Below are 15,174 nucleotides of genomic sequence, written 5' to 3'. Positions count from 1 at the left end.
TTTGAAGGTATTTTATGCGAGTGTCGTATCTTCTTTCTTGCTTCGGAATATTCTAAAATAACTTTTTTCTTCCTGGCTTTTTTATATAAAAGTAACAATATTCAATGAGGCGGCACTCGATGCAAAAATGTCAGAATTTACCCATTTCGTGTAGTGGCGTTGTCTTTGATATAGGCAGAAACATTTGAATTATTGTGGCGGTTGAAAGTGTAATTTCCGTAGCAATGAATTTCTTTGTTGGTACTTCAATGAAGGAAAATTTTTAAAATGATATGTCTCCACTGGCATGAATAACATTGCTACATAGTTACTCGCTTTTAGAAAGGAAGTTAGGAAGCTCCGGAATATATTAATATAAGTAGCATGCCTGAAAAATGTAGCATAAATGAACAGTCGCTCCAAAGCGTTGTCTCTTTTTCAGTTTCTAGTAAATGCAATGGCTGGCAGTTTTATTACGGTATATGATATTACATTACATTAGTCTTAAACGATAGTGTGCATAAAAACACCCCAACATCTACCACCTCGACCACTTGGAATCGCTGTCTACATTTGAGTCAAAGCAGAACTTTGGCAGTAATACGGGCTGTTTTATAAAGTGTGTGTCACAGGTGAGCCTACCAGGTAGAGCCTGCAAAATACAAAGAATTATTAGCTTTGTGCGTTTTTTTTTTTTACGTAGGTCTGGCTTTTTACGTAAGAAGTTTTAAAGTGTTTAGCATCACTTAATTTTCAGCACCTTTTACATCGTTACAGTTTAAGAATATTTTTGAACAATGCAAATTAAGATATTAGTTCATTATATTTTGCATTAAAGTATTCCAACTGCTGTGCCCTTTTTCAGCACAATTATATTGTTAAATTTCCCGCCTACGGCAAACTCTGGCATAATAAAAACAAGATGTCATATTTTTGACCAGTTAGACACTAACACATTTGTGCTTTACATACCATATAACTGTGCGTTCGAAATATAATAAGAATAGGCGTAATGCAGCAATTGCCAAATTGTTAAGTTCTGGGACGAAAGGAGGTATTGGGCATGGTAGTAAAAATTATAGCAAATACCAGGGAAGAACGTCCGGTTTTAACGCTGCAGCAACTATGGTGATTTTGTCCTTACAGTATGAGAAACAAGCCACAGCTCTTATGATGGATGTAACCGGAATTCGATGGGGCAATTATTTTGAGCATGATGACCCTGATCTTGGTTATCAATCTGATGATGATGATAATGATGACGATGATGACGTAGATGATGGTGGTGGTGGAGGTGATGATGACCTTGGTTTTGAGGCTGACGTCATTTAATGACTTCCTATAATCTGCCTATAGTTCACTCCGCTTTATGTCAAATTTCAACGGGAACGCCTTTTTGAACGTTTCTTAACATAAAGCGTCTTTTGAAGCGCTTGTGGCGTCGGAATTTAAAAGCAACTGCCATTTTATATCTCTGCTGGTGGACACTAAGCACATTTTGCTTCTGCTTTGCTGACAGCTGGTCACATATCATTTGAAATCTCGCCGTGTCGCTGGACCGTCTGATCACTGTTAGGGCATGGTCAATAAAGGTGGTGAAGTAGATTTAAAATTTCTCAGAGACAGGACAAGACACACACACGAAGCTGCAATGAAGGTTGGGAAGCAGCTTGAACCTTAAACAATTACACAGAGACATAAGATGAAACGATTATAAAGAGACGAACCAATTACTCAATTTCGTAGTGGCAAGGTGCAGTCGCGCTGACGTCAATGATTGCGTCGTAAACGGTCCGTTCAATAAGGTGTATTTTGCAAATGTGCGTCGTCCTATCCACAATGAGCTGCTTCGTCAGTATCATGACGAATGCTATCGCAATTCATAAAAAAAAATTGTGGTTTCTGTAGCCTATATTTTGTACATTACTCTACATTGCAGCCACTTAATTGGTCACTTTCTGACGGCCCGTTTGCGCAATCGCCATAATTCCGCCACGACACATAACATTGTTGTTATGTGTCGTGGCGGAATTAAGCCACGACACATAACGACACATAACGACAGACACATAACATTGTTGTTTATCACATAAAGAAAGCAATAAGAGACTTCTATATGTTTGAGAAGTTTAATATGTGCCAGGAACACATAGTTATTTATGTATTTATTTATTCAGGTACGTACATCGCCCCATTGTAGACATGATTGTAGGGGGTAAAGCAATGCAAAAAATAGACGAACGAAATTAGAAAAATACACACTGAACATTGTGTGATGCAGCTTTAAATCAGCCTCAGTATAAAACTAAATTGTTTAAGGCTCTCTCAAATCACTTATAGACGTTCCTATCGAGGATAAAAACGCCGAAAATATTTGCGGAACATATCTTAGATAATTTGGGGGTGCCTTTACTTATGACGTATAGTTTTAAGGTGGTCGGCCCTTTATTTATGTTGTCAGACCTTCAGCCAGTAATTAAATATAATTTTATTCTAATCAATAAATTTGACAGTATGAAGTTCATATAACCGCTTGAGACCGACATAGGACGACGATACTCGAAAATACGCCATCTGTTGAGTCTGCGGAAACGGGCGTTTTTTTGTTCGCTGTTTGACTGTGTTAAACACCGGTTCGCTAAATATGCAAAAAAAAAAACACAAAAAAAACACTCTTTACGAAAAAAAAAGTTTTGATGATAAATAAATAAAATGTTAAGAAAGAGAGATAATGTAGGGATGGCCGAAGGGGCTTAGCCGAAAGAGCTCGGGGAATTGGCGGCGCGGTCACCCGAAGAGTCCTTCGGAGGCGCCCGATGTCTCACGTTTTCCCTTTGGCGGCAAGCGGCGCCCAGCTCCCGAAAGTGGAAGCAGATTTCCCCGCGTGGGAAGCAGTGTTGTGCCCGTTACCCGTTACCGAAAAAAAGTAACGAAATAGCGTTATTCGTTAGTTTGGTAAAAAGTCACGCGTTATCGAGCTACGTTACTTTTTTACAAACGTAACGATATACCGTTACGGTTACTTTTCAAAAATAACGAACGTTACTCTTACGTTACTTTTACGTTACTTTTTGTTCGAGTACATATGTTTGGTAGAGATGTATGATAAGCCTCCTTAACAAGCTTGGATAAAGATAAAAATCTGCACAGTGGTTTCATAGTGTTTCGATGCGCGAAGCAGCTTAATTTTCGGCATGCGGATTAGGCATTGAAACTGTAAATTACCTGATTCTGTCTCCTTTAGTTGATACATTTCATTCAGACCTGCTGGCCATGGCGACGGACTTTCGTTATTCATGCCCATCTCACGCGCAGAAAGAGCCGGAGATGTTAGTCAATCGGCTTTTATTAACGACAGCATGCGAACGAGGACGGCTGGAACACAACCAGCCGACCAACACCCCTCACCTGTGCGCCGGTTTTAGTAACAGTCCGATTCATACTATTAGCAGAGACTGATTTACCTCACTATCTGGAGCAGGACACCGGTTACCAGCACACTGGCTATAATCACCTGCTGCCTCTTACCAGCAGTAGCTCTTAGCTTTCCTGTGAAAAAAAAGAAAAAAAGGTTTCGTGTTCGTAAGTTTTCTTTCCAGGTTTAATTTTTTTTTTTTTTTTATCATGAGCTTAGGAAATTAAAGACTAATCAAGCGAAAGATTCTTCTGTGTACAAAAGTGGGTCAGGAACTTTCAGGCAACGAGGGGGAGACCGAGGGTAAAAATATTCCACAAAGGATGTTTCTTTTTTTTTTTTTTTTAAACTAGAGAAATGAGCATATCGCTTCGCCACGAGTTGTCCACTGTTGTAAACGGACGTCCCTCCACGGCTCCCCCCCCCCCCCCCCCCCCGCTGTCCACTTCTGCTGCACAAAGCAGGGGGGGGGGGGGAGAGGAGGGAGGGGAGGAGGCTGTAACGCAGTCGTTCGTTCAAGCCCTGTGGGTGGTGACACGATGAAAAAAAGAAAAAGGAGGATGAACGGAATTAGCTGGTAGCCGAAGGTTTTTTTCGCCTTCGAGAAGTGAGTTTTTTTTTTTTTTTAACTTTACTGTGACGAATGTTGGTTCCGTGCAGCGATAAGCTGGTGCAGGATTTTGAGATAAGCTCGCGCAGGATTTCACCAGTTTTGGTCAAAAGTAACGAGTAACGAGTAACGAAATTTGACAGCCGATACCGTAAAAAAGTAACGAAGGTACTTTCCTCGTTAGTCATTCAGAATACTAACGAGTACGTTACTGCGTTAGCAAAAAAAGTAACGTGTTACCAGTAACGTCGTTACTAGTAACGCGTTACCTCCAACACTGGTGGAAAGTAAACGAAACCTTCGTTTTCCAGGCGGGAGTGGGTCATGGGCCATGTCGGCGACTTCGGGGGAGAGAGGGAGGTCCGGCCTCGCTTCGGAATGTCGGTGCGCCTTTTCGGAAAAGTAGAGTTTGAACGAGCCCGTGCGCGGAGCAAGTCGTTATCTCCCGCGGTCCCGAGGGCTCCGCGTACTTTGTCCTGCGGGGCAAAGTACTTGCCGTGCGCGGCAACGGATTTGGCGCTGAGGCGCCATTGTTGGCGTTGGACTGTCGCGAGCGACAGTAAGCCAAGCGTGACGTTTTCTTGTTTCGTGTTGTAAAAAGTTGTGCATAATCTGTAAATATATATTTATTTACTCAATCAACGAGTTGTGAGCGTCACTGAAGCCACCGGAAAGAAGCCACCCTCCAGCCAGCGCAGCACACCACGATCGACGAGAAACATTACTGATAATAAATGCCTTTCTTCTAAATAATCACATACACAACGCTATACTGAAAAAATACGTAGAAATGCATACAATGATATTCATAATTACACATAAATAGCGCGAAGGACGGACACTATTTTTATAAACATATGAAGCACATTTGGACATCGGCTAGCACGAGATCAAAACTTCGTAAAATACTGTCTCGGGAGGCTAACGTAACATTCGGTTTTACGTGCACTTGTTTTGGGGTCTTCACTTTACAACCCTCTGCTTAATCAGTTTAGACCGCTGTAACATTTTATTAGGCTGCCGCACATCATCGGAAGACTACTATATGTTTGCTCTTTCTCGCTTCAGCTGAAACGTGGTGGCCCCAGTGTGGAAATAGCCCCCGACCACAACCGCTTATGAACTAGACTGCGGGTTTCGCAGTACTTGAGAAATCAAAAATACGCGCTAGTTTTTGCAAGTTATCACTTACAGCCCTGTCAGCCTTAATTAACTTTTAAAATTAAGGAGTGCCGAGTAAAAATGAGGAAATTTACGTCAACCGTAGGTGTGCTTGGGCTACCCAATGGATGGCGCCACTAAGAGTGTTTCCAAACAAAAAAAAAAAAAAAAAGGGGGGGGGGGGGCGAATACTGCAGAACTTTACGATTTGGACATCCACTTTTGCTAGTGTTGAGAAAATCGCATTGCACCAAAAAACTTAAACTGTTTAACATGGTTTGCAAGCGACATCATCGGGCTATATTTTGGGGGTCTTACGATTTGTTCTTTATTGACCTTTTTCAGAGTTCGTTGAAGCGACCGTGGCGCACCCTCGCGGAGATAATTCAAAACGTTTGCGGGCTCAGTCCGTCCTCCCGTCAACCCGTCCGCTTCCTCGACGCGATCGTTTTGGGGCGGTCGTTGTGGAAAGTTTTTCTCGCTGTTTTCGGGCTGTCGTTCTCCACAAATGGCTGATGACGATCCCGAAGGATCGAGTAAAGCAACCGTCTTCGACACTGCCGACTTCATTCGTCTGTACGCTTTTCAAGACGGATGGAGTGCCGATGCTGCATCGGTATCGGTCGTCAACACAGCGTGCGTCGGTCGGTACTTCGCGAAGGACTGCAGACAACTCCGGATAGGATGGGCCTTCAAAGAATAAGCTTGCGTCAAGAAGGTCATGGTGAACAACTTTGATCCCTTACAAGTTGAACGGTGTGGTCGGGATCCTTGATCCCGACCACACCGTTCATCTTGTAAGGAGCACGCGTGCACCACACCGTCTATGAAACCGGGACATTACAGGCAACTGATATCGCTTTCCAAGAGCGCCGATATCGTTCAAGCGTCTTGCGACTGCCGTTGCAGGGTTAGTTTATTTCTCCGGTAAAACCCGTGGTGATGTGATAATATGTCTTAAGGATTGCAAGATGTGTCAATATTTGTAAGGCGTAGCCCCATAGTCGCTATCCTTTCGGCGCATTTGTATCGAGATTCGTGTATGCCAGTCCTTTGATCATATTTTATGCGTGACGCGATAAGGTATCTAAAACAAACAAAACAAAAAACAAGATTTGTCGTCTTCGTCTTTTTGTGGTACTTAAAAAGGGTCAAGCTATGTCATCGATCTACTTATCGAACTAGATGACGTGTTGATATAAAATTATGTAGTGGGACATTTTTTTATTCAATATTTTAACGAGTTTCAAGCGTAAATATAAATATTGCAGGTTGAGCGGAACATGCCAGCACATAGCTGGCCTGCTCTTACACTATGCGACAGTGTAAAGGTTTGTTTTTCGTGACAACGGCTTGGCGTCCCGCCTCTTTGCTGCCCTGCTGTACCGTGCAAGCAAACTCGGTTCGGAGACAGGTGTCGGGAATCACTAGCCTGCACGGTGTATAACGGGTATCTCCTGAGTTCAAACAAATATGATTGAACTAACCTCCAATTAAGTGGACACTGCAAACACGCGAGTTCGCAGATGACTGCCAAGGCGTCCCGTCAAAGTTATGGCGTCGCAGCGCTTGAATCCATTTTTCTTTCTTCTTGAGGTGCGCGGTAGCTTTCGAGAATCTAAAGAAGCTCGCGTTCGGCGTGTTTTTTTTATCTTTGTACATCCAACAGCCGAGCAGCGGTGAGGCATCGCGACTGTGCCGGACAGACGCGCCTAGCAATGCGAGCGAAGCCAGGCAGCGTACGACGAGAGCCCGCAAAGATGGCGCCTTTCCCTTTCCCACTCTCACCTCAAGCTCGGGCATGCGCACAAAATTCTCCGAAAAAGGTCAATTCCAGGCGTAGATCCGGAGCGCTTTCCAAAATCCGCGAAGGAAGCAAAATTCCGCTTTGTGGGACCCGCTCCGAATCGGCGAGGGGATGATAAACTCGCATTCTTGAAGCGACCTCCCCTCCTGCTCCCCCCCCCCCCCCCCCCACACACACACACACACACTTCTCCCTCCGCCGTTCAAAATGGCCTCTGCTCGAACTTGACAATCCCAGAGCCGTATATTGAGAGAGTTCGGCCAGTGGGTGTGGCGACGAAGGTGTGCCGGAGAGGAGAAAAGTAAATGAAAGGGAGGAGAGCGCCGAAGGAGCGAGAGAGAAAGAATGGAGCACAGAGGAGACGACCGCCATTTTTTCGCAACGCTGTCGGAGACTGGTCGGCGAAGAGCGCTGCTGAGGCTACGCGTGGTCTGCTACGGGCCGACTTCTTTTTCGCCTGAATAAAAGTTTGTGGCCATACGTCGAGAAAACTTCATTTATTAGCTTTTTAACCCACCCAGGAATAACAGTATATTATTTTCTTGCCAGAGCCAGCGATATAAAAGGCAAAAATCGAGATTTAGTTGCCGATCCCATGCATTCCGCCGGAAGAATGAACGAAAATGGCGGCCCTCCCCACTCAGCTGGGAGCAGCCGGGAGTTCACGCGCATGCGCTCATGCCTCTCGCTCTGCGGCGCGTGCTGATTGTCTCACTCAGGAGGAGAGCGTTACGGCGGCGAGATCATAGACTGACCAAACTCTCCCTATATATGGCTCTGGACAATCCCACCAACGCCTCAGCCGACTGATACTTCCGACGACCAGTGACAACTGTCACTGCTTAGCTGCAGAAAAAGCACGCGACACATAACACGCGACGCATGCCGGGCGATATTTTACGTACCACGGCGCCCATGTCGCAAATAACGAAGACGTCCGCGTTCGGCACCGTCACATACCTGTAACAACTGCCGAAAAACGTAAATAAATTGAGTTGCGCTGACGGTCCGACAGAGGGGGGTAGTGACCAACCCTCGAGCTTCGCCCTCCCCCTTCCCGGTGCGAGGAGGAGAATGACTCACTAGTCACCCGGGAAAAAGGGTATAAGAGGAGCCACCGGGAGAGGCTTGGGGAAAGGGAGGAAGTGGCCGAGTGGGCTAACGCGTCTCAGCTCGGAGCGTGGAGCGAAAGCTTGCGCTGGGAACCTCCTGGGTTCGATCCCCGCCGCCCCCGCCCGTTTCGATCTGGATGAGTTTCGTACCGGCACGCGTTCGTGTGATCACTACTGCGTGATGCACGTTAAAAACCCCAGGTTAGCGGTTGTACCGCACTGGCTAAATTTCTCATCTACAGCTAAGAGACCGATTACCCGTTGAGGCGCATCTCCATCAAGGCTGTATAAACATAAAGAGCAAGCCAATTTTTTAGGCTTGGGGAAAACGGAGGAAGTGGCCGAGTGGGCTAACGCGTCTCAGCTCGGAGCGTGGAGCGAAAGCTTGCGCTGGGAACCTCCTGGGTTCGATCCCCGCCGCCCCCGCCCGTTTTGATCTGGATGAGTTTCGTACCGGCACGCGTTCGTGTGATCACTACTGCGTGATGCACGTTAAAAATCCCAGGTTAGCGGTTGTACCGCACTGGCTAAATTTCTCATCTACAGCTAAGAGACCGATTACCCGTTGAGGCGCATCTCCATCAAGGCTGTATAAACATAAAGAGCAAGCCAATTTTTTAGGCTTGGGGAAAGGCTGTCCCTGATAGTAGCTGGAGATTATCGCCAAGCTTCGTTCTTGACCGCTCCGTCTGCTGCTGCTCAGAGGACCGCCGGGATAGGCGTACGCGGCGACTCCGTTGCCCTCGCACACCCCGGGGTTAGGGCGGTCATGTCCTTCTGGCGAGCCTGAGTGTATTTTTAAACCGTCTTCGGGTCCTCTTCCTCCCGTGGACGTAACTAGTGGTGGAGGTGCGGGGTACCGTTCCAGCTTACCCAATGGATGAAAAACCCCAAAAGTCTCGTTCTAGACTACGCCGAGAGCGACGGACACTCATTGGAGTTCGACGACGAGCTGAGCGACCCCCGTGCAAGATAACGGGCGTATTGATTCGAACCACAAGTGGAAGGAGGAAGACGAAGTCACCGCCAGAAATATGCACCAACGATTTGAGAAATTGTTTAAACTCGCAAAACTTGCAAATACAAATCAATGAGTGAAAATTCTCGAGTGCTGCGAAATAGAACTGTGACTATAACAAGCAAGATGAATGAAAAGCAAGCTGACGTCTATATGCGGCCGTATGGTTCACCTCCGCATTTTAGAGGTACCCCTGACGAGGACCTTGAAGATTGGATGCGTCTCTACGAGCGCTACTCCACGGCGATGAAGTGGGACGACGTCCGAAGGGCCAACAATCTCGTGTTCGTGATGGAGGGCGAGGCACGACAGTGGTTTGCGACGGCGCTGCGAGAGGCGACGGCGGATAACCCCCTCGACACCTGGACTCAGTGGCAGGCAGCACTCCGCCGGGACTTCGCTGGAGAGCACGTTCAAGACTGGGCGTTCATCCAGCTACAAGAAAGAACGACGACAGCAGTCGGGAGAGACGCCACAACAGTATGTGGCGGGCATCCTTCAACTCTGTGCTCGGGCAAACACCACGATGAACGACACAGAGAAGGTGAGATGCCTGCTGCGACGACTTCGGCCGGAGATGATGGAGAGGGTCGCCATCACCAACCTTCGGACACCGGCTGAGTTCCTGCAGCACCTGCAACGCCTGACTCACGTTGGTGCTATGGCACGGCACGCTCTTCTCGCCATGCCGACCCACCCCCTTCCCGGTTTTGCGGCTGCTTCTCCGTTCGCGCACACATCAGCAAACGGGCCCCCTCCAGTCAGAGAAAACAGTGGACCAGGACAGGAGCCTTCAGACTTGCTGCACGCCCAGGGAAGGCCACACCAGGCACCGACAGCGGAGAGCACCGCGTCAATCCTCGCCTCACTACAAGAGAGCATGCGAGCCCTGACCGCAGCAGTCGAGAGAATGGGTCAACCTCAGCGACAACGGTTCCCGCCCCGGAGTTCAAGGAACCAAACGGGACAAGCTGTGTGCTTCCGTTGCAACAGGCCCGGACACATCATGAGGCAATGCAACCAGCCCCCGAACCTGCCGTCGGAACACCGACAACCGCCACGTCAGGGAAACTGGTGAGTCGGGGTCGAGGGGCTCCACCCCAACGTCAGCAAGGGGGCTTCGCATATGCTACTTACCACAAGTCGCATTTGATAACCATCCCGGCAACCGTCAATAGACAGGTGGTCGACCTTATAGTTGACACGGGGGCAAGAATGAACATTGTGTCAAAGGACTTTGCCTCCCGCGCCGGGAGAGCTGCAAGCCCCACAAACTCCGTTATCAGAAGTGTGAGTGGTGAACTCGTGAACAGCTCGGGACAAGTGGAGCTCGACATCAGCGTCGGACCTATGAAGCTAGGCGCCATGCAGTTTGTGGTGCTTGACTCCTTTCCCCATGACATATTGTGTGGACTACCCTTCTGCACGGCGACCGGAACGGCGATAGACTTTCCGGCGAACACCATTACGCTCAAAGGGCATCCTCTAAGACTATGCATCGCTGAAGGCCAAGCGTCAGGAGAAGCCGCACCGAAAGCCTATTGTATGGAAGGCACCATAATACGGCCAAATTCTGAGGTCCTTCTACAGGTCAAGATCGCCGCTCACGGGACGTACCTCGTCGAACCACTACCAAGAGTACCTGCGAGTCGACCAAGCGTCGCCAGATCCCTAACACAGGTTCGTGATGGAGTTGGGTGCGTTCGGGTTGCCAACGTCACCTCTGTGCCTGCCGTGGTGGCGAAGGGAACTGCTCTAGGACAAACAACACCTCTCTCTGCAGTACAACTATCCACTACCCTTCCAAAAAAGGATGAACAGCACATAATGGGAGTCACCTTAAACCCAGACCTAAATACAGAAGAGTGCGGCAAGTTTCAGTGCCTATTGAAAGAATACTCACACCTGTTTGTGAACGAAGGTCCCCCGGGTCGTACGCACCTCGTTGAACACGAGATTGAAACCAACAATGCAAGACCAATTCCGCAAAATCCATATCGGAACTCAACGTATGAAAGAAACGTCGTGCTGGATCAGGTCGATGAAATGCTGGAGAATGGCGTCATTCGGGAGTCCACAAGCCCCTGGTCTTCACCCGTGGTGTTGGTTCGAAAGCGCGACGGATCCTGGCGGTTTTGTGTGGACTTTCGGAAAGTCAATGCCGTCACTAAGAGGGATGTTCACCCTCTTCATCGCGTGGACGATATACTCGACAAGTTGCAGGGCTCGCAGTTCTTCACAACCCTGGACCTTGCTTCCGGATACTGGCAGATCCCCATCCGAGAGAGTGACAAGGAGAAAACGGCGTTCACCACGGGGTCTGGGTTGTACGAGTTTAACGTTGATCCGTTTGGGCTCTGCAACGCCCCCGCTACATTCCAACGAATGATCAATAGAGTACTCGCAAGTCAGCTATGGAAGGTGTGCTTGGCGTACCTTGACGACATGATTGTATTCTCCCGCTCTGTGGACCAGCACCTAGACGATCTCCGGGGCATCTTTGACGCCCTCAGTTCTGCTGGTCTTCGACTACAATCAAAGAAGTGCCACATTGCGGCAAGCAGCATCCGCTACTTGGGACACGTCGTAAATGGCAAGACTGTTCGGCCGGACCCAGAAAACGTCCGTGCGGTCGCTGGATTCGCTCGCCCCCGAAGCGTCAAGGAGGTCCGCAGCTTTTTGGGCCTGTGCAACTATTGCAGGCGTTTTGTAAAGGGTTTTGCGGACATCGCTCAGCCGCTGACCAACCTCACGAAGTCGAGCGTCAGCTGGTCATGGAGTGACGACTGTGAGAGGTCATTCGCGAAGCTCAAGCAACACCTGACAACAGATCCTGTGCTAAGAGTATTTGACCCAAGCTTACCAGTGGAGGTCCATACGGATGCATCGGGCTACGGCATCGGAGCAGTCTTGGTGCAAAAAGATGGAACGCAAGAGTATGCGATCGGCTATGCAAGTCGCCATTTGAACGCTGCGGAACTGAATTACAGTACGACAGAGAAGGAGTGTCTGGTGGTGGTATACGCAACCAAACAGTTCCGGCCATACCTGTTTGGAGCGGCCTTCACAGTGGTGACGGACCAGTCCAGCTTGACATTGCTGATGACGGTAAAGAATCCGAATGGCCGATTGATGCGGTGGAGCTTGCTTCTCCAGGAATTCAACATCACTCTGAAGCACCGCCCAGGGACGAAGAACAACAACGCAGACGCCCTCTCCCGCCTACCATATGACCCGGCGCCTGCAGAGGAAGAAGAGTTGCCATTATTGCTAGCTGACAAAGCAGAACAAATTGCTGAGCTGCAACATGCCGACCCCTTCCTGGGACCCGTCGCAAGGCACTTGCAGAAACCCGAAGTTCCCGTCACGAGGAAGCTCAAACGAACTGCACGAGCCTTCAGCTTGGTGGATGGAGTGCTCTTCAGGAGAGCCAAGGGGTTGAGGGAGGAGAGATCGGCACTTGCTGTTCCAAGGGTACTCCGGCAAGAGATTTTGGTTTCCTGTCACGATGATGTTACGGCAGGCCATCTCGGAGTCAGGAGAACCCTAGAAAGAATTCGGCAGAGGTATTTCTGGCCGAAGATGTTTTCCGACATCACCAAGTACGTGCTCTCGTGTCAGGATTGCCAAACGCGAAAGACGCTACCCCTAAAGCCGGCCGGACTGCTCCAACCACTGCCGCCGGCGCGAAGACCATTCGAGAGGATCGGAATGTACTTCTTGGGACCACTAACCACGTCCCAGGGCGGTAACAAATACGTGATCGTAATGACCGACTACCATACGAAATGGGTCGAAGCCGTCGCCACTCAAGAAGCAACGGCCGCTTGTGCAGCCAAGGCCTTTATGGAGTCAGTGGTCCTCCGGCACGGAGCGCCGCAGACCGTGGTCACCGACAGGGGCCAACACTTCGTTGCTGTGATGATGGAGGAGCTACTGCGCTTGACAGGCACAAATCACGCTCGAACAGCCGCCTGTCACCCCCAGACGAACGGACTCTGTGAGCGATTTAACCGGACCCTCGCTGAAATCTTGAGCAAGTACGTCTCCTCTAACCACAGTGACTGGGATCAGTTCCTTCCGTATGCGATATTTGCATATAACTCCTCAGTGCACGATACCACCGGCTATTCGCCCTTCTTCCTCCTGTACGGACAAGAGCCAACGCTTCCGATCGACGCCATGCTCCACTTGAATCTCGGCCAGCTCTATACCAGCTCCAGCGAGGACGTCCTGAGCAAATGGGAGAGAGCAAGAGAACTCGTACATGAACGCGAGCTGCGAAGACAAGAACGCAACAAAGAAAGGTACGACCGGGAGCGACGCACTTTGTACTTCCAGCCAGGAGACCTGGTGTACGTCAGGATGCCTACATCGAAGCGGGGAAGAACAACGAAATTTCTGCATCCGTACCATGGCCCATTCCGGGTTATCAGACAGACAGCAGAGAATGACTGGGAGATCGAAAGCCGCAGGGGAAAACAGGATGTGGTGAACGTCAATCGAATGAAGCCTTACATTGTGCGTGAAAGTCAGAGCAACCGTACCGTTTCAACAGAACCCAAAAAACAAGCCGGCGCGCCGTGTCGTGGTGACCAGTGTAACCAGCCGACTACGGTCAGCAAAAGAAGTGACTCCGCGGAACCAACTGAACCAGGCCAACCCACCGGTTCCTGTGAACAGTGCGTGCGTGAAAGTGAAAGTGATGTGACTCCGACAGGACCCAACGAACCAACCAGTGACCCTGATCGGGTAAGCTTGCAGGCTCCGCCGTCGGCGGATAACCCTAGTGACTTTATGGGACTTAAGGGTTCTAGTGAACAATCCGCTGTACCGAATCAGCCTTCGCACAACGAAGGAGACTGTGAGGAACAATTCTTTGACGCCGTAGAGTCTATGCCGCCAGTAAGAGCACCGACCGAAGAATTAGGGCGGCGACCGCGCCGTGTGGCGAATACCCGACGATGGGACGATTTCATGTATTACTAACTCAATTATTTTGGAGAACAGTTGTGTGAAACAGTTTTGTGTTATCGAGCGCGGACGCTCATGCTTGGAAAAAGGGAGTATTGTAACAACTGCCGAAAAACGTAAATAAATTGAGTTGCGCTGACGGTCCGACAGAGGGGGGTAGTGACCAACCCTCGAGCTTCCCCCTCCCCCTTCCCGGTGCGAGGAGGAGAATGACTCACTAGTCACCCGGGAAAAAGGGTATAGACCTTTTCATTACAGTAGTTGCCTGACCGGCGGGTAGAGGGCGCTGGCGCACTCGGCGCCATTAGGTTGCTTCAATTTGGTCGGTTTCGGTTTCAACGTACACGCGATTGTGATGCTGTTTTATGCCACTTTCGATTAATTTTGCGATATGAATTTCTTTCTAGTAGCACACAGCGAATGAAACAATAGTATTGAGCCACTTGGCAAACCACGAAGTGGTTTCGAGCCTAAATTGCGATCTTTTTTTACGAACACTATATGCGTCTATTCCGTCCATCATTAATTTCGGCCAGGTTCGGCGGTGAAACAACTGCGCTGATGCACAGGGAGGGGTACCATTGTCCACGGCCGTACCCGCGGACACTAATTTCAAGAAAAAAAAAAATAAAGAGCAGGACAAGCTCCGCCTGCACAGTGCGCTCGTTGCCTGCCGCCGTGCTTTGGCTGTGCGTGCACCGAGCGGTACGGAAGTAGATAGCTCGCGCTCAAGTCAGATATTGAACTGATCATCTTATATTGCAACAGACTATATTGCATGAGTGCTTAGTGAAAAATCAGGTCGACAACATGATTAACAATCTGCTGAATCACCAAGAACAGATGAACTGACAAGTTTACTGTTCGATGTTTGGTTTCCGTACACCAACCTTTTCTAACTTCGAGACTGGAAATGTCTTCTTTAATGACTAGACGAGTTTAATATAATCACGTAGATAATATAAAAAAAGTGATATTGTCTCGGCCTGTTTTATTTAAAGAAATTAAGCTCTCGACAAATATTTTGATAGACCAGCCTATGCTGACTATAAAATTTCTTTAACTAAAGTACTCATTTACAGCATTTCAAAATATTGG

This window comes from Ixodes scapularis, unplaced genomic scaffold (assembly GCF_016920785.2).
Source record: "Ixodes scapularis isolate PalLabHiFi unplaced genomic scaffold, ASM1692078v2 PGA_scaffold5__190_contigs__length_132052651, whole genome shotgun sequence".
NCBI lineage: Eukaryota > Metazoa > Arthropoda > Arachnida > Ixodida > Ixodidae > Ixodes > Ixodes scapularis.
This window is presented reverse-complemented; position numbering follows the sequence as displayed.